The following is a 27,114-nucleotide window of genomic DNA, read 5'->3' as shown; positions in this document are numbered from 1 at the left end:
GCAGCTTCTGAAGAAATTAAAAATATTAGCATCATTAAATGACTCGCAGCAAGTTCCTAGAGCAGAGGAAATCCGAAGCAGCCGTCTTGTCTGGCTGGGCCATTCAGGAAACGTGCGCGTGATGCTGACTGTACTGACATAATTACACAAAATGAAGGCTGCTCAGGAAAGAACTGCTACGGTGAGATGAGCAGAGGGGCCTGATTCTGCTCAGCCCCAAGGTTAAATGCTGGGGCATAAAGAGATGTAACCAAGAGAAATCTTTCAGCACAACAATTTGGGTCATAATGGCGCAGAGTTGCATTCTGCAGGTGTACAGCAAGCACTTGGCCGCATTATTCCATCCAGGGCCCCCATTTTCTCCTGTCAAGAGGTCTTTGACTGAAGACACAATTGTTTTCCAAAGAAAGGCTGAAATGACATGTGAATGACTTGAGTGATAGGCTGCAGCATCTTGGATGCTCAAGAAAAAGTAATGCTAATGGGTTTGTACACTAAATAACATAAAAGGGAGAAGGGGAAAGCTCCCCCACCCCACCCCAAGGCACTGCAATAGCACACCCCAGAGCCTTCTTCTGAGGCACTGGTAAGGAGCCAAGGCTTCAGTAAAAATCTTCCTCCCCTGGTGAAGGCAAAGGATACCTGGTTCCTGGGAGTCCATTCCTGAATCTGCCCTCCTTTCACATTCTCAGATCCTCAGAGAACCAATAGCAGGTGTTCCCTCTACAAATCTGGGGCATATAGCTCCCTGGATAGCCTCCCACACACAAGATCTCTGACCCAGACCCGATGCAGGCCTCCCCTCTCAGGCAGCAAAACTTCCTGGAAGATTCCCAGCCTGCCTGGCAAAATGGTCCAGCCCTTCTTAGAAGTTTATAAACTCACTAGGAGGCTCAAGCACTCTTCTGGGATAACAAGGTGAAAGAAATATAGAACACAAGCAAGAAAAGGACCTCGGGGTTCACCAGATCCAACACTCTCTTTTTATAAACAAGAACTCTAAGAACTATGGGGACTTCCCTGGTGGGCCAGGGGTTAAGACTTTGCCTTACAACGAAGGGGATATGGATCCAATCCCTGGTCAGAGAGCTAAGATCCCAAATGCCTCTCGGCCAAAGAAACAAAACATAAAAGAGAAGAAATATTGTAACAATTTCAATAACAACTTTAAAAAAATGGTCCACATCAAAAAAAAAAATCATAGGAAAAAAAAAGAACTCTGAGAACAAGAGAGGGTGAGCAACTCTGTGAGGTTACGTCATCAGCTCATGTCAAGCTGTGTAATGTCGCTCCTTTGCCCTGTGGTAGGTGGAGTTCACTGCAGGAAAAAAAATGAAAGAGCATCACTGAAGAATCCTATCTCTAATATGTCTGGTTCTAGGGATGAGGCAGGACAGGGAGACCTAAAGGGTTTTATATTTTATGATTTTAGGTAACCATGACCCAGAAACCGCAGCTCAGGAGTCCCTTTTGAAGAGGACCATAGCTTTACTGCAGGTTAGCTTGTCCTGGTCTGTGGGTGTCAGCCATGGGGCATTGGACAATGGCATTTGAGATCATTTGGTCCACCCCTTTTTACAAGAACAAGGAAACTGAGCCCTGAGAGCCAATGAGATTCTCCAGGTCCACAGAGCTCATCCTACTCTTTCAGTCCCAGTGAAGGCCACCACCCTCTATCCCTCCAGATAAAGGAACCAGAAACCAAGGAAACACCCCCAAGATGCCCCATCAAAACCCATCCCCCCACCTGATCCAGTCGGTCCCCAGCCCGTCAGCTCGTGTCCTTTCCATTCCCTCTGCCTCTAGCCTAAAGCAGGTTGTCACTGCCATTTGCTCAATTCCTAACTCTTCTCAAGCATCTACCCTTGACCCCTGGTTCCAGTCATTCTCCAGACCGCAGTTTAAGAGATCATTTCAAAACTGAATTTGATCACATTTACCCCCCTGTCTAAATCCTTCAGTGGCCCTAGAGAAAAACCCCAAATCTTGACAGCTACAAAACCTGCCTGGCTTGGCCCCCAAGGGTGTCCCTGAACCATACCCCACGCCAACTCTCCTGTTCAAGCCACACTGACTAACCCTCTTTCCATCTTTCAAATATACCACGTTCCCTTCTATCCCACAGCTTTTTCAAGAATGCTGTTGTCTCTCTGGAAAGTTCTTGTTCCACTCCTTTGATTGTCCTTCAGGCTTTGGCGAGTGCCCTTCCTCAGGGAAAGCTTCTCTGACCCCCAACACTGGGTGAACCTGATACTTGATGCTTTCACAGCAAAGCTCCTTTCCTTTAGAACATTTATCCCAGTTTATAATCCTGTGCTTATCAGTGTGATGAACACAATCTATTTCTTCAGACAATAAAGATGAAGTCTGCTTAGTTTCACTGTTCTTCCCCAGCTCCTAGCATAGTGCCAGATACTAGGCGTATATTCAGTGACAGGAGCAGGACAGTGGTAATACCACTGAAATGTTTCTGTATCCAGTGGTAATTAACTACTGCCCTAAACCTCCCAAATGCCCCCACAGTGTATTATCCATATCTCCTCCCCTGGACCTTTCAGACCACCCCATAGTCCAGTGATTAAAGGAGTAACTTCTGGCACAGCACTCGGATAATAATAGCTAAATATTTTGAATATCACTCCAGCCTGCCTATGGCAGGCACTTAATAATTATGGCTTGACTAAAAGAGTAATGGTAGAGTTAGCATTTCAACCCTGATGTATCAACGCCCTGCTCATCATTCTTTCTGCTTTGTGCTGCTGTTTCTCTCTCTTCTACCCCTCAACTAGCATAAAGTGTTTTCTCTGCACATTCTGGAGGGCAGCATAGCTGGGTTCATGCTTGGATCTTTCAAATGATCCAATCTTTCCAATCTTTCACTCCCCACTTCAGGGCTTCAAGAACACTGCAGCACTGTCTACACGACCCTGAAATCCCTGGCCCCTGGTTATCGCCAGGAGCAGAGGCAAGTGGGTAAACGTGCCAGAACTCTCTGGGGAATCTCCAAGTCAGCAGAAGCCACTGCTGGAGGTGACTCTGGAAAAATCCATTCACCCTTTCAAAGGGGTGAGATCCACTGCACGTCAACTCTTTACAGGCCAGTCTTCCCTCTTGGAGAAGCAAAAGGGAGAAAGGAAAATCTTTCTTCCATTAAAGAAGATACTCAGTTGCAAGCCGTTTTTGATTCTTGGGCTGCTGTCACCATGGTCGAGCTCCCTAACATCTGGACATTGAAAAGGTGGTTCCTTTCTTAATTTGGATTTTTCCAAAAGTAGACCGTGAGGATAATATTTTGATATAAGCTGATTTGAGAGATAAGTCAAGAAAGTTCTCTAAAGAGGGAGGACATGAGACCAATCAAGGATGTGTTAGTGAAGAGGGTACTTTTGTGGGAGACGGGACCCGGTCTCACAGTAGAATCTGCAGATGGAACAGTGTGTTTCTGTCAGAGGGGTGAGGAAGCTGGGGTATAGTTCACCAATTCCCATCCCTCACTGATTGAGGGTCCCTCTTGGACATTCATCTTCTGCATTCCTGCTCACCCTGTGATCTGGTCAAGCAGTCAGGAGGCCAGAAAAGGCCTCAGGCCAAGAGACCCACAAAGTTATTAGATGTTTGGAAACTATCTGCAGGTGACCTCATGGGTGTCAAGGGGTGTGTGCAAGGGGACCTCAGTAGCATCCTCTATAGCGTTCAAGTGACTTAGAGGGGAAAACCCTTGGAGGCCACTAGGGAAGCTGCAGTTTTGAGTGGTGATGTAGCAGAAGAGCTTTGGCTTCAGAATCCAAGTCCTGGGCTCAATTTTCCTCCCTGCCACTTAACTAGCTGGGCTACTGGGCTAGTTAACCCCATGTGAACCTGACTTTTTTTTAATCTAGAAAGATTATGAAAGTGAAAGTGTAGTCACTCAGTCATGTCAGACTCTTTATAGCCCACCAGGCTCCTCTGTTCATGGAATTCTCTAGGCAAGAATCCTAGAGCAGACTGCCATTTCCTTCAAGGGATCTTCCCAACCCAGGGATCAAACCTGGGGCTCCTGCATTGCAGGCAGATTCTTTACCATCTGAACCACAAGGAAATAGAACGATTATAATAAAGATCAAATTGAGTGCTTTGTATAAAGTGATTGGTAGAGTGCTGGGCCCATATAAAGTATAGTGGTAGTCACATGGCATGTGACAAATACATAATAATAATAATCATTATTATTGAAATAAAAGAAATCATTTGCTTTTGGGATTTTCATGATCTAGAAATCTCTCCAGACTGAAGGTCAAGAAAAGGTGATGTCTTCTCAAGTTTAACTATTGGTTTTCTTTAATTCACTCATGAATTGATTCACTCATGAATTTGTTCATTCAACAAATATTTTTGAGCATGTCTTTCAATGACTTCATCAGCAAAAAAGAGTGATGGTTGCAATAGTTCTTTCTATTGCCTTCTAGCATTTACCATCATTCAGCTGTTCTCTGTAGGAAGAGCACTTCACTTAATGAAAAAAAGAATATTATAATGACATAACAGTGTTTAAATATTGATAACTTACCAGGCACATGACTTTAAGTTACTTCACTCTGCTACCCTGTATCTGTGAAATGGGCATAATTATACCCACCTTGCAGTAATATTTACAAGAGATGGCATTCTAGAAATCTCTTACAGCATCAGGAACATGTTAGGAAGATGACATTGGTTCTTTCCCTTAACAAATGTTAAGAGGTGTTGAGAGAGTAAGCATTTCAGATCTCTGTGAAAAGATGAGCATGACCCCATAAGCCATGCATGCAGCTGAGCTCATCATATTAAAGGACACATACCGACAGATCCTGATTCAGCCCGTCATCCTCTCACTCCCAATAGAGTGTCTGCGCATAGTAGGGACTTCGTCAGTATTTGTTGACAAATGTTTGTTGTCAATATTTATTGACAAATAAATGAGAAAAATCCAGACTGTTTTTCTGCATAACAACACAATCAAAAACAAAGGAACAAACAAACAAAACTACTTTGAAAAAAGACACCATGCACAAAGTTTAGGCCCTTAAGGACAAGTAGAGAGGCATTTCTTGGTGCCAATGGCAAGCCTGAGTGGTTGAATAACATCCAGGTAAATGAAATAGAATGTGGCCCAGGATCCATCTGCACTACAAATATAGACCATTGCGTTCGAAGGCCCTGTTCTGAAGAGAACCACTTAATCACTTAGTCTTCCTACTCAGAGTATGGTCCACCCAGCAGTGCAGACATCACCTGAGAGCTTGTTCAGAAAGGCAGGATCACAGGCCCCACCCCAGACCTGCTGCAGCAGAATCTGCATTTTATAAAACGCCCAACTGGTTCCCAAGTTAGAGCCATGCTGAGACTGGTTTTCTAACTTGGCTGTACATCATCTGGGGAGTTTTTTGTTTTTAATTGACACTGGACTCCATCCTTAATACTCTGGTTGTTTGGTGTGGAATGCAACTTGAACAAAGTGATTATTTAAAATAATAAGTGATTATTACAATCCTCTGGGCTTCCCAGTGGTAAAGAACCCATCTGCCAATGGGAGTCACAGGAGACACAGGTTTGATCCCTGGGTTGGAAAGGCAATCCCTGGAGGAGAAAATGGCAATCCACTTCAATATTCTTGCCTGGAAAATCCTATGGACAGAGGAGCCTGGCGGGCTACAGTGCATGGGGTCACACAGAGACAGACACGACTTAGCAACTAAACCACCACCACCAAGGTTTTTTAGTACCTCCTAGCTGGATACTCCCTCATGCGGGCTTCCTTCATAGCTCAGTCACTAAATCACCTGTGTGCAATGCAGGAGACCCGGGTTTGATCCCTGGGTGGGGAAGATCCCCTGGAGAAGGAAATGGCAACCCACTCGAGTATTCTTGCCTGGAGAATCCCATGGTCAGAGGAGCCTGGCACATTCCAGTCCATGGGGTTGCAAGAGTCAGACATGACTTGGTGACTAAACCACCACATCTGGATATTGGGAAGAAAGCTCTCATGTCATCTGAGAACCAGGTCCACCCAAGCCAGGCCTCCACCTCATGAGAGAAGAAAGCATTAAGCCCCAGTCCAGCCTGCCCTCGCCTGCTTTCATGTCTCCTCCCACGATGGGCCCCACAACCGTCCCTGCAGCTTGTACATCTGGTTCCGTTCCTTGGAAACTTCTCCCCTTCTTATTGCTTCCCTCCCACCGGAGACAGCTTTCCTGATTCCTGCCCAGAAGAGTGACCTGGGGCCAGCAGGATCCAGCCCGGGAATGTCCCCACAGCCTCTTCTCTGGTCCAGACCTCCAGGTGGGGTTTGAAACGATTACCTCAGTCATGGCCAGGGCAGCCTGTTCATCAGAAACCTTCCAATCCTCCCAGGAATCTCCTTGGGACAAGCACAAGGTTCTGGCTAATTTTAAATGTAATTAAAAGATTTTCTTCCTTTCTTTCTTTCAAGGCATGCTCAATTTCCATCACTCCCCTTCTTAGAATACAGTTCCTCTGAGGTCTTCTTTTTTTTATTTTCCAGATTTTTCCCCCCCAAATGAAAACACTTACAACAGATGCAAATTCTTTGCTTATTTGGCCTCATTTATCAGCAGATAGTATTTTTACCATTCAGAAAGGTTTTTAATGGGATGTGGAAAATGTCTTTTCTCCCAAAACACTAATAATAAAAAAATAAAACCTCTTTTTTTATTTTCTTCAAATTGCTTTTTATAACCCATTCAGCATTTTCAGGGACATAATTAAAACATCAAACAGTTTTCCTGCTGGTTATGCTAAAATTTGAATACTTGAGGCAGCCACTATTATTAGATATTAAAATGGACTTGAGTATTTATTAAAAAGATCCTCTTAAGTAACTGTTCATTTGGGTTTGCTCTGTTTAATATAAAGACAAGCCCTATAATGTGAAAATACCTGTTCCTAGTAAAGTCCATAATTGGTAGCAGGAGGGTATTTTTTAAAAATATAAAATATGTATTTTGTTCACTATTTTTCCAGCTTAATATGACTAATTTCCCCATTCAACTTCATCCCTAAGGAAAACTATAGAAAGAAAGGCCATTACCAATACATGAAGCTCAGTAGTTTGCTTTCGTGGGATGTAATTGCTATCAAGAAGGCTAGTAGCTGGGTAATTTTGGTTTAAATGAGTACATAGCCTGAAAAAGGGTACATTAACCTCAGTAGAACTGAAATTAGATTCCAGTGAAGGACTGTTCTAACGCAACACACATCGAATCCAGGGCTGGTGAATAGGCTATTGTGATTGTTCAGTAGCTCACTCATGTCCAGCTCTTTTGCAGCTCCATGGGCTGTAGCCCACCAGGCTCTCCTGTCCATGGGATTTCCTAGGCAAGAATACTGGAGTGGGTTACCATTTCCTCCTCCAGGGGATCTCCCAACCCAGGGAGTGAATCCTTGTCTCTAGTGGCTCCTGCATTGGGAGGTGGATTCATTACCACTGAGCCATCTGGGAAGCCAGGAGAATATGCTGCCCAGGAGCAGAGCCAGCAAGGTGCTGAGTACCTGGTCAGTGGTACAGGAAGGACTTGGTAGGGAGGAGAGGGTAGGGCAGAAGTGGAAACCAGGACTATTTGTCTCTTTGACTTTTCCAGGGGTCTGTAGACACTTTCTAGATAAGTACAGTTTTCTCTTCTCATGAAACCCCAGTGGGCTTCTCAGAGACTAAAGCAGATCAGGTCAATTCATTAGAGACGCCGATACTGCCAGTATATGACATGAAAAAGCCTTCTCTGCTCCACAAAGAATAACGGTAGAATGAACGTGTGAAGACCATGTGGGAATCAGCTTTCATCTCCCTGAGGCTTATTAGGGAAAGTGAGACTGATTAGCAAATGTAGACGACAACATGGCAGTCTGACTGCCTGTCGATTGGTGCCGACGGAGGGGCTCAGAACACAGTTGTTGCTTTGAGTTGGGATCAAGATGGAAGTCTTCTCAGCAGAGGTGGCACTGAGCTGGACCTGGAAGGTCTTATCAGCTAGAGAAATCATATCCAGGTAAGTCTTCAGCCTTCTAGATATGCCTGTAACACTAGAGGGTGTCAAAACTCCTAGAATTCCATACCTGTGACTGCCTACATAAACTCACACCATTGAGTTCAGTCCTTGCTTTCTTTGTGAGACAAAGGAAGAAGGTTCAGAGGCTCTGCACACATTAACTAGCACTGTTAAACTAACACCCCTAACAAGTCAGGGTTAGATGCTGCTGGCAAATGAGAAGAAATGAAGTAGCGAAATCAGCATTTGCAACTGTCCATCTACTGGAAGATTCAGATGCCTAGCACTTCTGCCAGCCAAATCTAACAACTGTAGGAAATATACGGTAGGCACCAGGTGAGTGCCCGGTTGTCGATACTACAGATGGGGAGGAGAGGAATAGACCCCTCCGGTCCTGGCAGCTGGGAGGTCTAACTTAAGAACATGAAACTTGAATGTAAAGCTAGGACAGCGAAGAGCCCATCCTGGGTAAAGAACATTAATAGTGAAACGCAGTGGGGTGGGGGCAGAAGGAAAAGGAAAATGCATTCCCTGGCTGAGACATTATTTGGCACTTTCAAACCAGAGAACAGACAATTTGAATAAGGAGTGAGAGATTTCCCAAGAGAACATTTCCCTCGCCCTCTCTCTGCTTCCTCTGTCCTTTTTAAGCACATCCCAGTCCCCAAGCCCTGGTCTAATTTGATGAGGCTGGCCAGTGTTATTTTGGGAGGAACAAGGGCTGGAAGAGGCTCCGCGGCCAAATTCTTCTTGATGAAAGCCTTCTCGTTCTCAGCTCCGTAACCCCCACCCACTCAGAGGGCTGGCCCAAGCCTCCAAGCCCCAAGGTCAAGATCGCTGCAGTGCAGGTGGGGGGTGGGGCGCACCTGGGAATGTCACAGCCCCTCCCAAGGCCTCCCAAATGGAGTCCCGATGGATGATAAACACAGAAGAAGGGATCAAACTCCGTGGAGCCAGCACCGAACGCATCTCTATAGCCAGAGAATTTTGTTTCGCTACCCTCTGTTGAAGTCAAAACAGCTCCAGGAGAATTCCCCGGAGTGTGCAAGAGCTCTCTCATCACACAGGGTTCAAAGACACTGAGAGGTGTGCAGCATAGCTGAAAGTGTCTGTATGTAATAATGCCTTTATGATGTTGTTTTGTTTCTGGCTTGCCTTTACCTGAATTATCTGAAGACATTGTTTGAGGCTATGAAAAAATATGAATAATATTAGGCCTTGAGATCAAAAATCATTTTTTATTTCCATGGTTGTTAGCCGTCAATATCCCACGCACGGCTCTCAATTTCCAAAGCAGCAGTGAAAAGCTGGAGAGACCAGGTGAAGGCTTTTTTTTTTTTTTGCTTATTTTTATTTTTGTTATTATACACTGGTCTTGATTTTTGAAACTGTTGAAAGCTATTTGATATGGCAAAACTTATCATGGGTGGGAAACCACAATTTTAATGTAAGATAAAAAGATGCTCTGCATATATGTGTGACGAGCTGTCCACCCAGTGGAATGAATTATTTGCCACCTTCCAGGATGGCCCCAAGTGCTCCGGATGCTGCTAAGGATCCAGGGCTGGCTCTGGCTGGGGTCCCAAAGAGGGCTTTCCACACCAGGAGATAACGCCGTGGTCCATCCTTTGAAATGACAAACAGGCCTTTTCTGCCTGTTTTTCTCTTTACCACTCTGCTCACTCAATCCTGCCTGGTGAAGAACTTAGTTTGAAAAGCTAAATGAGGAGTTTGATCATTTCTTTTTTTTGCCCCTGTTACCTAATCTATGGACAGTGCCCAACTCATGTCCCAACAAGTAGATGAGGGCCAAGACCACAGCTGACAGACGTTCACCTCAGGCTGACCTGCTTCAGGCCTGGGCTCCAAGAGCCGCCATGTCTCACATAGAACACCGGATGTCTGACACCCGCCATGGTAAGACTGCTCTGACAGGGGAAGACAGAGCATCTGTTTTCTGGCCTGGCTTAACCTCTAAGGAGGTTCCAGATTTGGACAAGTCACTCCACCTGCCAGGCCTCCATTTCTTTATGCTTTCTGCATTTTCTCAGTTAGGAAACCTCATCATCAGAGGCCAAATGATGCTTCAGTCTTCACTGGGCATATTGCCAACCAGTTTCTTTGGGTTGTTTTTTTTTTAAGATTTTTGGTTTGATGTGGACCATTTATAGTCTTTATTGAACTTGTTACAATATTGTTTCTGTTTTCTGTTTTGGTCTTTTGGCCACAAGGCATGTCGGATCTTAGCTCCTGACCAGGGATCAAACCCACAACCACTGTGTTGGAAGATGCCGTCTTAACCGCTGGACCACCAGGGAAGCCCCCCATCCAATTTCTGAGTCTCAGAGTTGTGGCCTCTACCCACGCTCTCCTTTTCCTTCTAGCTGCACTTGCCCGCCTTCCTCACCCATCTCCCAGACCCCAGTTTCTTCCCCTCTTCCTTCCTCTGCTGCACCCTCATGTCATGCTTCACACACACACTTCTGTGCTTTCCACCTCCACACACTTGCTTGTGCTGATTTTCCTTCTGGAACACTCACTGCCTACCCTCACCCTGACCTCTGCACATTAAATTGTTCTATTTGATTGATGGAAGATGCAGCAACATATGATTGTGAGAAAATGGAAACAAAAAGAATGTCTAATTGGACTGAAATGGTTAAATAAATTATTGGACAAGCATAATCCATAAGCCATAATTTTAAAGAATATTTATGATATGTGAAAATTCATTATTCTGTTAAGTAGACCTCTAAGGCAGTTATTCAGTATCAGCCCAATTTTATGAACTTGTGTGTGTGTGTATGTGTGAGTGTGTGTGAACATATAGACATATATACACACAAAGACAAAAGCCTACAAGAAAGACATCAAGATGTTACTTCTGTTTTTTCCTGGGTGCTGGGATTATGAATACGTTAAATTTTATTCTTTATGTTTTTTAGTATTTTCTATAATGAACATATATTCCTTGTATCATTTAAAAATACCATGAATAATCATTAGCTATAAAACAGTGAATTAAAGGAAACCTATCATTGCTCAAGTGTCATCTCAAACATTATCCTATCCTCTAAGCCTTTCTGGATGGCATCCCCTGACCACTCACCTCCACCAGGTGGATGTAAGTTTTTCTTCATCAGAGCCTTTGCTATGGCACATGGCCCATTCTGCTTTATACTGATTCCCCAGTGGCTCCAGCTGGTAAAGAATCTGTCTGTGATACAGAAGACCAGGGTTTGATCCCTGGATCGGGAAGATCCCCTGGAGAAGGGAATGACTACCTACTCTAGTATTCTTACCTGGAGAATTCCATGGACAGAGGAGCCTAGCGGGCTACAGTACATGGGGTTGCAAAGAGTCAGACGTGACTGAGTGATTCACACTTTCTTTTTTTTTTTTTCAAACTCTGTATCATGCCTGCCTCGTCTCTCAGCCCAGGCACACAGCTTGGCCTCCATAAGCCCCACACTCAGTCTCTAGAACTAAAGGGGTCGGTAGCTGGATCGTCTACATGTCTACAGCAGCCATCCTGGACATCTTAGCACATCTTCCTTTCTTGTAGTTCTGCAGGGAACTAGTTTGAAAAGAAGTAGCTCAAATAGCCTGTATCTATTCATTTCTTCAGAAAAGAAACAGAAGTCAGCTCCAGCTCACCTCTGGTCTCTTCTTGTTAGCAAGTTCAAGAGATACTTGGCAGTATTGACCCTGGAATACAAAGACGGCGTTTAGGGTTTCCTCATGAGTGTTTGTCCTGAGAAGAAAAGAACATCCTCATTCTTGGAAACCTAAAGTAATAGATGTACAGCCATCACTTAAACTTTGCCTCCTGATTCCTGAGCTAGGAAGCCTCTGTCAGATACTAATAAATCAAGACCAGCATGGCCTGGAGTCTCATGATGATCTCTAGTCAGTGACTTTCCTGAGAGTCGTCATCAACTTGGACCTCAATCCAAAACTCAGAGGCCTCAAAGAACCTCAGCTGCAAGGACATTCTTCTCTGGCCTCCTGTTGCCTTGCCACCAGGAACACTTCTGCAGCCCCCACCATTTCTTTTTCCTTCACCAAGGTCAGAGAAACACAATTCTCTGATGTCTGTAGGAGGGACTGATAGATATTAATGGCTCAAACACTCAGGGAAGAGTGGGACACAGTGTCTACTTTTGAGGAGAACCAGTCTGTGGAAGAACGATTTAAGAGCTACCACAAACCAAGCTCCAAGCGTGCCCAGCCTTCTCTGAGTCCTCTTCATCCTTCAAATCCCACTCAATTCCCATCCCCTGAAGGAAATCCTCAGACTGTCCAGCCATAATGACTTCCTTTCCTGAATCCCCACAGCTGACTCAGTACAGGCCTCGTGAAGTTGCATATAAGCCATCGATGCCAATACAGCATCCTAACAAAGATGAGCACACAGTAGTTGCTCGACAATGATCACTAAGCACTCATTATATAGTTCTTATTAGTGCTCTTCTGTCCAACATCATGTCAACTCCTCAAAGACAGGGATCCTGACTTCAGCAGTAAAGCCTTGGCTAATCGTCTTTGCTGGGAAATGGATTGTTCTAAATCTCAGGAGTCTCCTGGGTGACTGAGAGTTTAACATTTTGAGGATGGTGCAAAAGATACTCTTAGAAGCTGCTGGATCTGACCTCGTTCTTACAACCGCCCTTGAGTCCTGACACAGAGCATTCTAGGTGCTGGAAGTTGGTATCTTCAGGGACCACTGAGGTGTGCAAGGCTTTCCACGTTCCTATCATGCGCAATCCTTTATCTCTCCTTGCCCCCCTGACTTCTGCCTCCGCTGTGTGACAATCTGTTCCTTGTTTCTTCATCATTACATCGAATCCCCCAACAACTCCTGTAATCGCCTGCCTCCTTCGGCTCTCTGGGCCCTTGGTTCACTCTTTTCCCTTTCGTCTCCTCTCACTGCCTTGGCTGTCACGTGGAAATATGTGACCTCCCTAGGCATCACTAGGTGTCCCTCCCAGTCCACAGCATTTGGGGTCCTCCCTGCTGGGATCCACCAGCCACCACTGCCACCTTTGCCTTCCTCCCCAAGAAGCCTCCCTTTCCCTGTTACATCCAGGCCAGCTGTCATTCTGGACGATGACAACGAACCTCAAGATTTTACAGGTTTCTCCCCTCCTCCTAAATGACCTCCGTTTTCTGGCAGAGAATTAAAGATGTTTGATTTTCAATAAAAAAACTGGCTGCTTGATTCAGGGAAGTAGTTAGAGAACAAGAAATGACAGGCTCAGGGCTATATTCGGCCTCAGCAGGTAAAGGATGAGAGTGATCTGCAGAAACTTCCCGAAGCCACCCAAGGCTGTGCTGAGTTTTGAGGGGAATGGAAAGTTTTAGGTGACTTAGTTTGATTTTTGTCATTTCCTAAACACATTTGACATCAGAAGCTTCTAGGGCTCCAGACGTCCTGGTCTCTGCGGCATGACCCAGCGTGAAGCAAGACATAGGGAGAACAGACACTGCCTGGTCCCGCCGCCCTCTACAGATAATTAGCACAGCTAAGGAGCAGACCGATTCCTGCCTCCCGCTCCGTCTACACGGCTCTTGCTGAGGTCTGGGACAGAGGGACTCTTTCCTCCTCATCCGAGGCATGAGGAGGTGACTGGGGAGAGATGCATGGAAGATGAAAACACTATCTCGAAAAGCAACACAGCAACACGCTCTGTGAACTTCCTCTGATTTGCAAATGCGATTTCTCCCACAGACAATGCAAGCAGCACCAAGCCCTGACTGAAGACACAACTCACGAAAGTCTCCAAGTCAGACTCAGAAAAACCTCCAGCCACTGAAGGCAGAAGGCAACACTGGAAATAATGAACCACATTAACTAAGAAATCGCAAAAGCCATCTCTATTAGACAGCTGTGCAGGTCAGAAAGGAAACCAGACAGGAGACATCAAGAGGAAACTCAGGCTCCCCAGGATAATTGCAGTGCAATTAATACAGGGTGAGTCACTGGCCTGGTGGAAGTGGGATCGCACGGCTAAGGGGAGCAGGCTTGCAGACCAGTCCCCCTGGTCTGTCAGCAGCAATTCCCCTTCCTCACCATCTGTGAAGCCCAAGGAAACATCCTCAGGAAACAGGTCAATACAATGACATCATTATTTTAAAAAATCAAATGCAGCATCCACAAATATCAATACAGAGAGTGCATCACCTGGAAACCTGGAAATGATTTCAAAGCTGTCCATCCCAACACAAAGGCCCGTTGGGCTGCTGACAGAAACTCGAGGGGACAGCCAGTAACCAAGAGAAGGCTGAGAAGAAAAAGGGGGAATAAAGTGAAATTGACATGCCTTGTGCACCTACCAGCTGCTGGGTGCTGGGTACGGTGGTTTCCTCCCCATTACCTTCTGGGCTAAGTCCTACTAGTCCCATTTCACAGATGTGGAAACTGAGTCTCAGGGAAGTTAAAAGTAAACCAGGAGGAAAACACAAAGAAGCAGAGGTAGAGGGTGAGAGTAGGGGATGAGAGAAGAAAAAATATGATTTAACCTATGGACAGAAGAGGAGCCTGGAGGCCAAAGTCCGTGGGGTCGCCAAGAGTCAGACATGACTGAGTGGCTAAACAAAATACAACCTACGAAAGGTCCACCACCTTCTCCTCTTCACTCCTTTGGCCTTTTCCCCCTCGGAATCCTGAATCTCACATGAGGCAGAGATCACTGTGCTATAAAAATAACCCAGGGCTCTTTCAAGAGCCACATTCAAGCCACACGCAGGGTTGAACAATATCCCAGCCCTCCTTGTGCCCACTGCACATGCACCAAACCAGAGGGAGACAGGTGGCACTCAGAGTGCAGCGCACACCCATTGACTGTAGTGAGTTACAAACGCAGACTCGGGGGCAGACTGGATCAATAGGTGATTCTAAACAAGGAAGTAACCACAAGCTACGCTTTGAAAAACACAATGACAGTAGTTTTAATTCCTCGGATTGAAAGTCTGCCGGACGGTGTCACTGAGCTTTTCTCCCTCCCCCTCAAGGAATACCTGTGGAGACATGAGAACGTCCTGGGATGCAGAAGGGCTGAAGCAGGCCAGAAAAGGGCCCTGGTTACCACCTCTCTCATCTCAATAGCCTCGTGGGAAAGCTAATTCGTAAGGGTTCTTTTAGTCACAAGCAGTGGTGTCCTGGTACAAGCTCACAAAAGCCAATTGTTAGATATTCAGAAATTTGCAAGCTGCTTGTTAAACCTTGGCAGCTTAAAATCTGACACAATGGGACCATTTACACCATGGTAACTGGCAAACACAAAAAAATCAAGTCTCTTCTCTCTCTCTCTCCTCCTTCTTCCTGTTTCTTTTTTCCCAGCACACGACTGGTCGCAAGTGGCAGAAAGGCCACTCAAATGACTTAAACAAGAAATATTTTTTAAAATTGATTTGGCTGCACCAGGTCTTGGTTGTGGCACGCAGGCTTTAGTTCCCTGACCAGGGATTGAACTCAGGCCCCCGGGATTGTGGGTGCAGACCACTGGATCGCCAGGGAAGTCTGAAGGAATGTTTATTTGCTGTTACATCTAGAAAGTCCAAGGATGGAATTGCCTTTAGATATAGCTGGATCTAAAAGCTTAAAAGATACTGCTAAATGTTTCTCTTTCTTCCATATTTCAACTCTGCTTTTCTCCATGTCACTTTTAATCTGAAGACAGACTTTCTCTAGGTGACAAAGAAGATGGCAACTCCCTGCCCCATGACCACAATCACTGAACTTAAAAAAAAAAAAACAGAGAAAAGGATTATTGCTCCCCTGTTGGCTCTACAGAGCAGTCCAGAGAGGGCTCTGATTAGCTTTGGGTCAGAAGCCCACCCCTGAACCTATCACTAAGCCAGGGAAGGAGGATTATAATTGGCCAGCAAGGATTATGTACCTTGTCCCGAGATGGGGATATAGCCATTGTGGTTGAATTTTGTTGTTATTTATTTATTAAAAAAAAAAAAAAACATTTAGAGATTGAAGTTGATATTTGACCAGCCTCTCTGACTTAGGTGAGACAATGGACAGCAAGGTCTTCTGAAATTATAGGTTTTGCTCAGCTTATCCTGAAAAGGGGGAAGGATTTAGGAAGTCAGTGGCAATCAGGCAATGAAAGTGTATGTAAAGGACTTAATAATTGTCAGAGCAATCAGACAGGAAAATGGTAGCATGGGACATCAGAGCCAGAGAGCCCTAGGTCCCATAAGGTACTATGCCATGAGTTGTGTGCAAGGATTAGGCAAGATCTACATGAACAGAGTGAGGCAGACACCTGGCACGTTTTCAATGTTCAGTAAATGGTATGCCGCTGCTGCTAAGTGGCTTCAGTCGTGTCCAACTCTGTGAGACCCCAGAGATGGCAGCCCACCAGGCTCCCCCGTCCCTGGGATTCTCCAGGCAAGAACACTGGAATGGGTTGCCATTTCCTTCTCCAAAGCATGAAAGTGAAAAGTGAAAGTGAAGTCACTCAGTTGTGTCCGACTCCTAGCGACCCTGTGGACTGCAGCCCACAGGGCCCCTCCATCCATGGGATTTTCCAGGCAAGAGTACTGGAGTGGGGTGTCATTGCCTTCTCCGAATAAATAGTATACACTCCTATTATTATTACTTCTATTTTGTGGCCTCTATTCCTCACCTATAAAAGGAAAACGATGATAATACTTATACAGTGAGCATATGAGACGTTATAGTCTAGGCCTGGCCTATTATAGCTACTCCATATAAATTGCAACACTCCCTTTTGGGTGGAAACATTATTTTCCAAGGTTCCTTTGCTCTTGCCTCAGCTCCTTCCTTGAATCATCAAAATAAACACTTGACATTTTCCTTCCTTTCCTCTGAGCACATCAAGAAATAGTCAAGGAAATAAGACAACCATTTTGTCTCCAAAAAAGAACCTTCTGGAAATGTGTTTCTCTGGCAGTTTTTCCAGAGCAGGTGGGTTTGGTTGAAGGGAAGTCAGATGTTAGCAAATATTTTCTCTCATGCTGATTTCCTGAGAAAATTGTACAAGTTACTGAAAGGTTAAAAAAAAAATCCTCCATCTTTCCAACTTCAAAAAAGACATTGAAGGGGGTATCACTGAAGTACACAAGATCTTTAGCAGAGTGGATAATATCAATGCATGTTGCTACTTTTGATATTGCCTCAATGACAGGAGTGGCGGCAGAAGTGGAAGTTCAAAAAAAACAAATTCAGAAAAGACAGATGGGAAGAGCTTTGTCACTCAAAGAATAATAAATGTTTGCTATGGCCTACTGGGCAAGGCTGTTGAGGTAAAGACAGTGAGTTCGTTCAAGTAGCAATTAGATGCTATCCTGGGGGAAAGACCGTATTACAAGAGAGAAGCATCAATGTGGTGAATGGCTTTTCATGCTCCTAACACTGCCTATGTTCTTTTCATACTCTTCAGGGTCTGCAGTCCCAGCAGAATATGTGAGCACAGAAATTAGGCCTAGAAGTATGCTCTGGGAAACTGGGCCAAGAGAAATAATTGTATTCAGGCAAGACCACAATTTGTGATGTTCATCTATAGCACCCATTTCATTTCTGCTGTTTAAGTCTTGGAAAACACAGCCGATGCTAAGGCAGAGAGTGGGAGACAGTCAGGTTCTCAGGGCCCTGTTACCAATGTTCACTTATGCCCCATGCTACATTCCTGGGTTGAGAAATTCAATATAATATACAAATGAGGTATTAAAGTATGTTAAGGCCTTAAATATAAGATAGACCTTTGGCCAAATGCCACTGCATTTCTTCTAGGAAGTCCATCCTGACCATTGCCTCTCCTAGTCTCTGGGAACTTCATTTCTATGCCATTTTCCCAGTATGGGGGAAAAAATCAGTATTTTGGATATTTTTTAAAACACACAATTTCTAGACTCTCTTTGGACAGTAGAGTTTCACATATTTACATGTAAGGTCTTCTAAGTCTTGTGTCAAGGATGTAATTCAAGTTTACAGTATAGCTTCTTTATTGCAGAAGATAAAGCATTAATTAGCATGGTAGCCTCCCAAATCCCATTCCCAAGTCACATTTGAAAAAACAGGCAGAGATGTGGAAACTGCTGAACACAAAGGAAAAGATACAAATGACAGGTGTCATTTGACAGGTGTCAATCTCAAACACGGAAACTAACACTAAGGCACAATTTATTCAGGCAACAGAAAAAGATTTTAGAATTTGTATAATTAAGGTCTGCAAGAAAGGAATCAAACAGAAACCTCCAAAATTAAAATTCTGTACACAAAAATAATTAGTAGGTAGGCTGGCAAACAACATGAAATGGCTGAAGAGAAATGTAATCATTAGAAAATGGAGAGGAAGAATTTGGGCAGAATACAACTTAAAACAACAATAAGTACAAGTATGAAAAAAAAAAATAGTTGTGATGTGGAGTCAAGATTCAGTTGTTCCAAATTTCATCTAATAGGATTTCTAGATGGAAAAAAATGCAGGAATAGAGTAGAGGAAATAAATTATTTTAGTAGGAAAACTTCCTAGAGTTGATCATTTATATTGAAAGGACCCAGTAAGTTTCCTAGAAAAACAAGATGACTTTAAATATATCATGTAAAACTTTAGTAAAACTGAGTATAAAGTGAAAAAAATACTGTAAAGTTTTCAGACAGAAAAAAATAGTTTATCTACAAAATAACAAGACTAAAATCAGAATCAAGATTCTCAATAATATACTGAAAGAAAAAAAGTCAAGTAATATCTTCAAACATCTGAGAAAATAATATCTTACCTAAAATTTCATATCTACTCAAATTACATTCAAGTGGGAGAACAAAATAAATATTTTTCTGACATTCAGAAAATCATAAAGTTTATTTACCATACATATTTACTGAAATAATCACTTTTTTAAAATAAGTAAGGAGTAGATGAAGAATTCATGACAGTTTTTACTATAAATACAAATAATTTTGATACATACATTTATAAAAATTAATATCTGGAAAAATCTCAAATGATAATTCGCATGAGAACATAAGGAAATGCGGAGGTAGAGTAAAAGCAAGTGTGTGTGTGTGTGTGTGTGTACTTCTGATAGAAGATCAATTTCTTTTTTCTGTTATGCATATTTGATAGTCCTAGAACTATTTATTAAATCTATTGCTTCTCAAGAAAATTTTAATGGTGTCTTTGTATGTGAAGTGTTCATATATACATGGGTATGTTTCTGGGCTCTCTCTCTCTTGTCCTTTAGCCAATTTGTCTATTTCTACATCAATACTACCTTAATTATTGTGGTTTTATAGGATGTGTTAATATCTGGCATAGCAAATTATCCCACCTTATACTTTTTCTTCAGGCTAGTCTTGGCCTTTGTTTTATATATATATAAATTTTAGAAGAAGCTTGTCAAATTCCTCAGGGTGGAATTTTTATTCTTTTAACCCTAGAGCCTATAACTACTATTTCAAAAAGTCACTGTGCCCTTAAAACAAAAATATGAGGACAGGAAAATCCAAAGCTTTTGGAAATCAAAAATATGATTGTTGGAGTTAAAATGTCAATAGAAAGACCAGGGGCTAAAAATGAAGAAAAATGGCAGGAAGCAAAGCAAAAAGAGAATTTTTTCACTGTAAATATGACAGAAAAGATAATATGGGTAACAATAACCCAGTGTACGAGACAGCAAAAGAGACACTGATGCATAGAACAGTCTTATGGACTCTGTGGGAGAGGGAGAGGGTGGGAAGATTTGGGAGAATGGCAATGAAACATGTAAAATATCATGTAGGAAACGAGTTGCCAGTCCAGGTTCGATGCACGATGCTGGATGCTTGGGGCTGGTGCACTGGGACGGCCCAGAGGGATGGTATGGGGAGGGAGGAGGGAGGAGGGTTCGGGATGGGGAACACATATATACCTGTGGCGGATTCATTTTGATATTTGGCAAAACTAATACAATTATGTAAAGTTTAAAAATAAAATAAAATTAGAAAAAAAAAAAAGTCTACTTACAACATTAGACTAAAAGGAATTCCTAAAAGAGAGAAAAATCAGGCAAAACAGTATCAAATGATACAGGAGAATATTTCCAAAGTTGAAGTACACACATTTTCATACTATAAGGAAAATGAATAGGAAAATCACACATTGGCAAATGAAAAAAAAAATGTCAGAACATCAAAAATAAAGAATGAGGCAGAGGGTGAAGGGAGTAACATTTTTTAAAAGGTTGCCTACCGAGGAAGTAAAATTGGATAGGCATCATATTCTTGATCAGCACATTAGACATCAGGAGATGATGGAGAAATAGCTTTGAAAGTCTTTTCGTCATGCATTTTTATACCCAGCGAAACTATCATCGAAGGGTGAGTGGTAGAATAAAAACATTTTCAGACATACAGGGACTTGGAATTGTCAACTCTTACATTTCTTCTTTGAAGTTATTTGAAGTTGTGCTCTAACAAAACAAAAGAATAAGCCAAGAAAGAGAAAAATATGGAATCCATAAAAGAGTGGAACAAACCAAGAAGTGTGATACATGGAAGCCCTAGGGTAACAGCTATATCTTAATCTTACAGAGCTGTAAGTTCATATTTATGAGGCTCATGGAGAATTCAGGACAAGTAAACGTGAAAATAGAACAAGGAAGGAAGAATTTGAAAGATTTTCAGGCTGTGATTTTAAAAGCAATTCAAGAGAAAGAGAAGTGTCATTAGAAATGTTTCAGGAGGAACACAAAATACATAACAGAAATATACATGATGAAAGATATTTTTTAAAAGATATCTATTTTAAAAGATATCAACTTCTCTAGTAGTATTATTAGATTATTAATGTATCAATTTTGGCCAATTAGTTCAATAAAAATTAAACATTGATTACATCTATGCCACCGAGAATGCAATTAAACAGCCACTTTTATATGCTACTGGTGTCCTTTTGAAAGGCAATTTGGCAATAACTATCAAAGATTTAAAAATAGGCATTTTTGGTCCAAACAGCAACTTCCAGAAATCTAGGATAAGAGAATGTTTATATGTATTTCATAAATATTCACTGAAATATGGTTTGTAGTAGTAAAAATATAAAATGATAACTTAGGCATCAATAAATAGAAAGTTGATGAATTATGTATAAATTATAGCACACCCACACTGCAGTATACCATACAACCATTTTAAAAAGTATATGCCAGGACATGAAAAATTCCAAGGACTATTGTTTAATGAAAAACAAACAGCAGAACAATATGAATAAACAAAGGTATAATTACTGTAACATAGTATGTAATGGGGCTTCCCTTGTAGCTCAGATGGTAAAGAATATGCCTGCAATGTGGGAGACCCAGGTTTGATCCCTGGGTTGGGAAGATGCCCTGGAGAAGGGACTGGTTACCCATTCCCATATTCTTGCCTGGAGAATCCCCATGGACAGAGGAGCCTGGTGGGCTGCACAGTCCATGGGGTCACAAAGAGTCAGATGTGACTGAGTGACTAACACTTTCACGTCACATGAATTATAACACCCTTTACCAAAGACTCAGGAAGGACAGCAGCTGCTTCCTCCAGGACTCATGAGATCTTCTCAATGTAAACAAGACCCTCTGCTGGGGCTCCTCAATAGCCCAGGCATCAGCTCAGGGAGCCAGGCATCACTGCCATAGGCCAAGTCCATTGCCAGCCTGACTCTGCCAAGAAACATGCAGTTCAACTACACTTGATTCTCAAAATAAATACTTTAAGTCAGAACACATGCTGTCAGCTTGACCCAGAGCCACTGATGGCACCAATAGCAGGGAGAAAACTCTTGGACCAGAAGAAACACAGCAGGAGGCCCCTTGGAAGGGGCCGGGTCAAGCTTTCAGGACCTCTGGAGCATACTCCTTGGGTGGAGGCAAAGAGTCTGCCCAAGGATACATATTTCAGGAGAGAAGAGGTCGTGGTGCACTAAAGGACTCCAGCCAAGGGCCAAAGAGCCAGCTGTTATCCAAGCTCTGCAGCTCTTGGCAAATCCCTCTGCATCTGGGACTTAGTTTCCTGTAAAGGAAAGTTGTTTGAAGATTCGAAGAGCCTTGTGAACTAACTGTCTGGTGGGCGGAGGATTATAGTAGCCTGAGATCACCCTGGGATGTCTTCTGTTGCTATCATCAGGCAAAGAGAAGACTATTAAAGGGGACTATTCAAGTGGCCAGGACCTGAGGGCTCAGACTGAAGGCCGTGGACAGAATCAGGACCTCTTCTTTCCTCATTTCCAAACAGAAGGCTCCTGAACATGAGGTTCCAATTTTCTCCATCTGCTTTCCCTTCTCCCTCTTTTCTTCCTTCTTTGTGCTGCAGGGATCCAACCATTGACAAATCCTCTTCATTCTTGAAACAGTCTGTGCTTTCTCCATCTCATTGCAGGATTTTTTACCAACTGTGCCCTGCTTGTCTTCCAGACCTCAATCTAGATACAGCCTCCTCTGGGCTGGGAGAGGGACCCCTTTACTGGGTTCTTCTAATGTCCTATGTCCATGATTGTCTCACTTCAGACTCTGAGCTTGCAGAGAAGGGACCATATCTTATCCACCAGCTTCCCTTCCAGCAGAGGCTTGGGAGATGTGCACTGAGTCAATGAGTAAGCTAAATATTTCTCAGGGACACAGCAGAAGGACGTTCTCTGTCTACGATTCCAGTGCTTATTCATTCACTCATTCCTCCTTTCAATTATTTTCATGCAACAAATATTTGTTGCACATCTTCAAAAGTTAGGCACATGGTCAAGTGCTGGGTATACAGTGGGGAAAAAGACAAAGTATTTGTTCTCAGGGATTTTTGCATTCTAGACAGAATTAGAAAATTGCAAAGAGAATAATTATCTGAGAAGGATAAGTTTTACATAGAAAATTTGAATAGGCTAATGGGATAGAGCTTGACCTGGTAGATATTTTAGATTGGATAAATAGGGAAGGCCTCTCAACAGATGACTGAAAGAAAATAAACGAAAAAAAGCCCCTTGGAAGTGTCAATAGGAAGAATATTTCAGGAGAAGGACAGTTTATTTGGGAGGTGCAAACAGGAGGAAAGTCAGTGGGGTGAAATGCAAGGGGTGAAGAGGAGTATGTTTGAGATAAGGCTGGGAAAGCAAGGAGAGGCTAGTGTGGTGGTGGGGAGGGGGCTTGTTCTATTTTAGTCAAGTGGAATGAGGTCCACTGGAGAGTTTTAAGCTGATGAGATATAATTCATGTTGTTAAAAAACTAGCCTGACCACCCTGTAGAAATGGTTGGAGGTGGAGAGACCAGAAAGGAGGCCAGTGTGCTAGGTCCTGTAAGAGTAATACTGACGGGACTTCCCTGGTGGTCTACTGGCTAAGACACCATACTCCCAAATGCAGGGTACCTGGATCTGATCCCTGGTCAGGGAACAAGATCCCACATGCCATAACTAAGGGTCTGCATGCTCCAGTTAAAGATTCCACACGCTGCAACTAAGACCTGGTGCAGCCAAATCAATGTTGTTGTTGTTTTTTAGATAATTTGGCTTGTGCAAAGATGGTCATAGGAATGATGGAGAGAAGTGGATGGACTCTTTTGGAAGGTAGAGTTGCTCAGATTTTTTCATGTTCAGAAGGAGGAATTGACAGAAAGTACACATGTCCATCCTAAAGCAGATCAGTCCTGAGTGTTCATTGGAAGGACTGATATTGAAACTGAAATACTTTAGCCACCTGATACAAAGAGCTGACTCGTTTGAAAAGACCCTGATGCTTTGAAGTAGTTGAAGGCGGGAGAAGAAGGGGATGACAGAGGATGAGATGGTTGGATGGCATCACCGACTCAATGGACATGAGTTTGGGTAAACTCCAGGAGTTGGTGATGAACAGGGAGGCCTGGCATGCTGCAGTCCATGGGGTCACAAAGAGTCGGACACGACTGAGTGACTGAATTGAACTGAACTGAACTGAACAGAACTGAACACATGGTATGGATAAAGGGGTGGATGAAGGAATGGGGACTCAAGGAACCTGGGTGGGTGGGAGTGCCCTATACTATGAGGGAGAGAAAAGACTGGAGGGAGAGGAGGCTTAGGGAAAATGATCAAGGTTTCTTAGACCCTGTTAGTTTTTGGATGCCTACTAGATATCTAAAGGTCACTTAGTAGTGGACCACACAGACATTCTGGGGAGAGATCAGGGTCAGAGATTTGAGGATCATCTGCTTTAGGTGACATTTAACGTTATGGGTCTGCATGAGGTTACTTGCAGAGACAGAGAGCATGCAGCGGAGACTGGAGCTCAGGTTTACACTCTGGGCGTTCTAGTACTAGAGGTCCATAAAAGAGGAAGAGCCAGCCAGCGAAGAGACCAAGAAGAGACAGCCAGAGAGGTAGGAGGAAAACCAAGGCAGTGATGGGCCCAAAAGCCAAAGGAAGAGAGACTCAAGTTCGTAACTCTGCTTCCCTACCATCCCCAATTTTCCTAATCTGTCCTCTGTCCTTCTAGAAAGGTATCCTTCTGCTCCTCAGCTCAGCTGTTCTCAGTGGCACCACACTCACCCCACTGACCAATGCCAAAGTGCCACCCTGCTTGGTCTCTTTCTGCATCCTGGCACTAAATGACTAAATGACGCAGCCTGACCAGGTCCTTGCCCCTCCACAGCTCCCTGTTCCTCCCTGGACCAAGGAGGAGGCTGGAGATGGCAACACCTTGCCAACAGCCCTCCCTGAGCCAACATGACCTCAGGTTCCTCCTCTGCCTGCCTGTGCCAGGCTCTCCAAGTCTGGGCTTTGCTCGGACGTGGCTTCCATTTCTCCTCTTGTGGGGCCTTCCCCCACAACAGACCATAGATCTGGGGTCTCTGGAGACAATGCCAGGGATGCAGGGAGTCGGCTCAGAGCGTAACTCAGAGGTGGGGCACATCCGGGGCCACAAGAAACCCCTGGGGAAGACCCAGAGGAGCGTCAGGGACACATAAGGGCCTCAGGCCCCGGGCTGTGGTGTGGGTTGTCCGTGACATGTCTTGTCACTGGGATGCTCTGCTTGTCAAAGGAGGGTGCCCTCAGATCTCCATTTGTAAATTGATTCTTGTTCACACAAAAGCACCCTAGGAGTAGTGCCACAGACCCCTCTTTGAGCCTGTCTCCTTGTTCCTGACACTTCAGCCTCTCTGAGTTCACTGCCTGGTTTCTTTAGGCCCACAGCCTGAGGTCCACAGGCCCATCGCCATTATCTTTAAGCCGACCACGTGCCCTCTTCAGGCATGCTGCCCAGCGCCTGGGCAGGCCTCCTGATGCCTGGGGGCCACCCCACACTCTTTTAGGTTAGCTTTCTGGATTATTGAAGCCTGTTGTGTCATAACTCTAGGCCTGCTGCCAGATTTCCCAAAGACCTGGGAACTGCGGCTGCTGCTGAATATCAGAGCTACGTGGCACATGAACGCTGCTCTCTGGGGGCGCTGTCAGGAGGAGAAGGCAGGACCCCCTCTCTGGCCTCCAAGGGTGACCACTGTGAGTAGGCCAGGGGCTCAGCCGGGCTTTGAAAGGCGCATTTGTGCGGTTTGTTTCCCTGTGTGATACCTCCAAGGCCAAATCCCCCTGAGACCGATTCATGTACCCATTTGCTTTTCTTTTTTTTTTGGTAATCCATGTTTAATAGGGAGCCGTGTGTATAGCGCCCTGTGCCTGCAACCCGGGGCTCAGTGCTGGCAGGGCAAGCAGACAACGAATGGCCAGTAGCAGGGGTAGGAGTGGGCCAAGAAAAACCCCCAGGCCTCCAGCGGTGGCAGGAGGGCTGCCCGGATGGCCTGCCCACCAGAGCCTGGCCTCAGAGCTCCCAGGGACCCAGTTGGCCGGGTGCCAGCAACTGTGGCCTGGTCCCTTTGCAGAGAGCCAGGGAGACAAAACAGAGCCTGGTTTTAAGAGAGACACAAAGTGGTCTCTTCAGAGAGCCCTGCAGCAATTTGGACCAAGACAGACGGATGCTCTTATGGAGGGAAGGGACCTTGAGAAGCATAATGTACAACGTCCATTACATGCACGAATGCTGGGCTTGGACAGAATAACAAATAATGCAGCTCTCATTCAGCAACAGCCTCCCCCACCTTACCTGCCAGGCACTGTGTCAAATGACATGCACAAGAACGCCACGAAAGCCCCACAGGTCTCCACCTTAGAGATTAGAAACCAAGGTTCACACACCTAGTCCAATGACTAACATTTTTGTAAACTGATAATATCAAGCCCTGGTGAGGATGCAGAATGGGGACTCACGCATCGCTGGTGGCAAGGCAAAGTGGTGCAGCCACTGTGGAATACAACTTGGCGGTTTCCTGTAAAGTTAAATACACACAAACCATATGAGCCAGCAAGCCAACTCCTAGTTATTTATCCAAATGAAATGAAATCTGTATGTAAATGTTTGTAGCAGCTTTATTCACAATCACCCAAATTGGAAGCCACCCAAACGTCCTTCAACAGAGGAACGGATAAACTAGCTCTTCAATGCCACAGAATATTAGTCAGCAATAAAAAGAAACAGACTGTTAATATAGGAAAAATATAGATGAATCTCAACTGCATTATGCTAAATGAAAGAAAACTGAAATCAAATGGTTACATGTTATATGACTCCATTTATCAATACATGACATTCTCATGAAGGAAAAACTATAGGGAGAGAAAACAGACCAATGGCTGCCAGGGACTAGGGGGGTTGGTGGTGGAGGGGGCTGGATATAAAGGGGCATGGGTGAATCTTAGGAGGGTTTTGGAAAGTCTCTATATATCTTGATTGTGGGAGTGGTTCTACCCTTGTGTACGTGTTTATCAAAACCAGCAGAACTGCACACTCAAAGGGGTGAGTATTGCTAGATGCAAATTAAACCTTGATTTTTTTCTTTCTAATGAGAAAAAAATTAGAAGTTCAAGGAGATCAAGTAACTTGCCCAAAGGCAACTAGTCAGGAAGTGGCACAGTTGAGATTTAAATCCAGCTCTCTCACCACTAAACTGGAGATCATCTGATCCAAGCCTGCTTCATCAAAAGACCTGGATGCCCCAGGATACTTAGAGAATGGTCGGTTCTGGGGAGCTGGCTTTCAAAAAAAAAAAAGTTAACTGAAAGGTTATCTACAGATCACTTTTTTC

General features: G+C 44.0%; 1 long non-coding RNA gene across 5 annotated transcripts in view; it reads right to left on the bottom strand.

Moving 5' to 3' along the window:
* Positions 1-227: 227 nt before the first annotated feature.
* LOC147344347 (uncharacterized) overlaps positions 228-27,114 on the bottom strand; it is a 37,029-nt gene continuing 10,142 nt past the window's right edge. For 2 of the 5 annotated variants that reach the window (XR_015155151.1, XR_015155154.1), the window contains one exon: positions 228-411. This is a non-coding gene — a long non-coding RNA (uncharacterized LOC147344347). Of the gene's footprint in view, positions 412-1,147; positions 1,319-26,171; positions 26,299-27,114 lie in introns of those variants that run through there. The other 3 variants (XR_015155152.1, XR_015155155.1, XR_015155153.1) reach the window with 2 other exon arrangements.

Source organism: Bos grunniens, chromosome 26, assembly GCF_055505025.1.
Source record: "Bos grunniens cultivar Pamir isolate PY7600 chromosome 26, Bosgru_T2T1.0, whole genome shotgun sequence".
In the NCBI taxonomy this organism is placed as follows: domain Eukaryota; kingdom Metazoa; phylum Chordata; class Mammalia; order Artiodactyla; family Bovidae; genus Bos; species Bos grunniens.
Note: the sequence above shows the minus strand (reverse complement) of the source record. Positions and strands in the feature narration are given on the sequence as shown.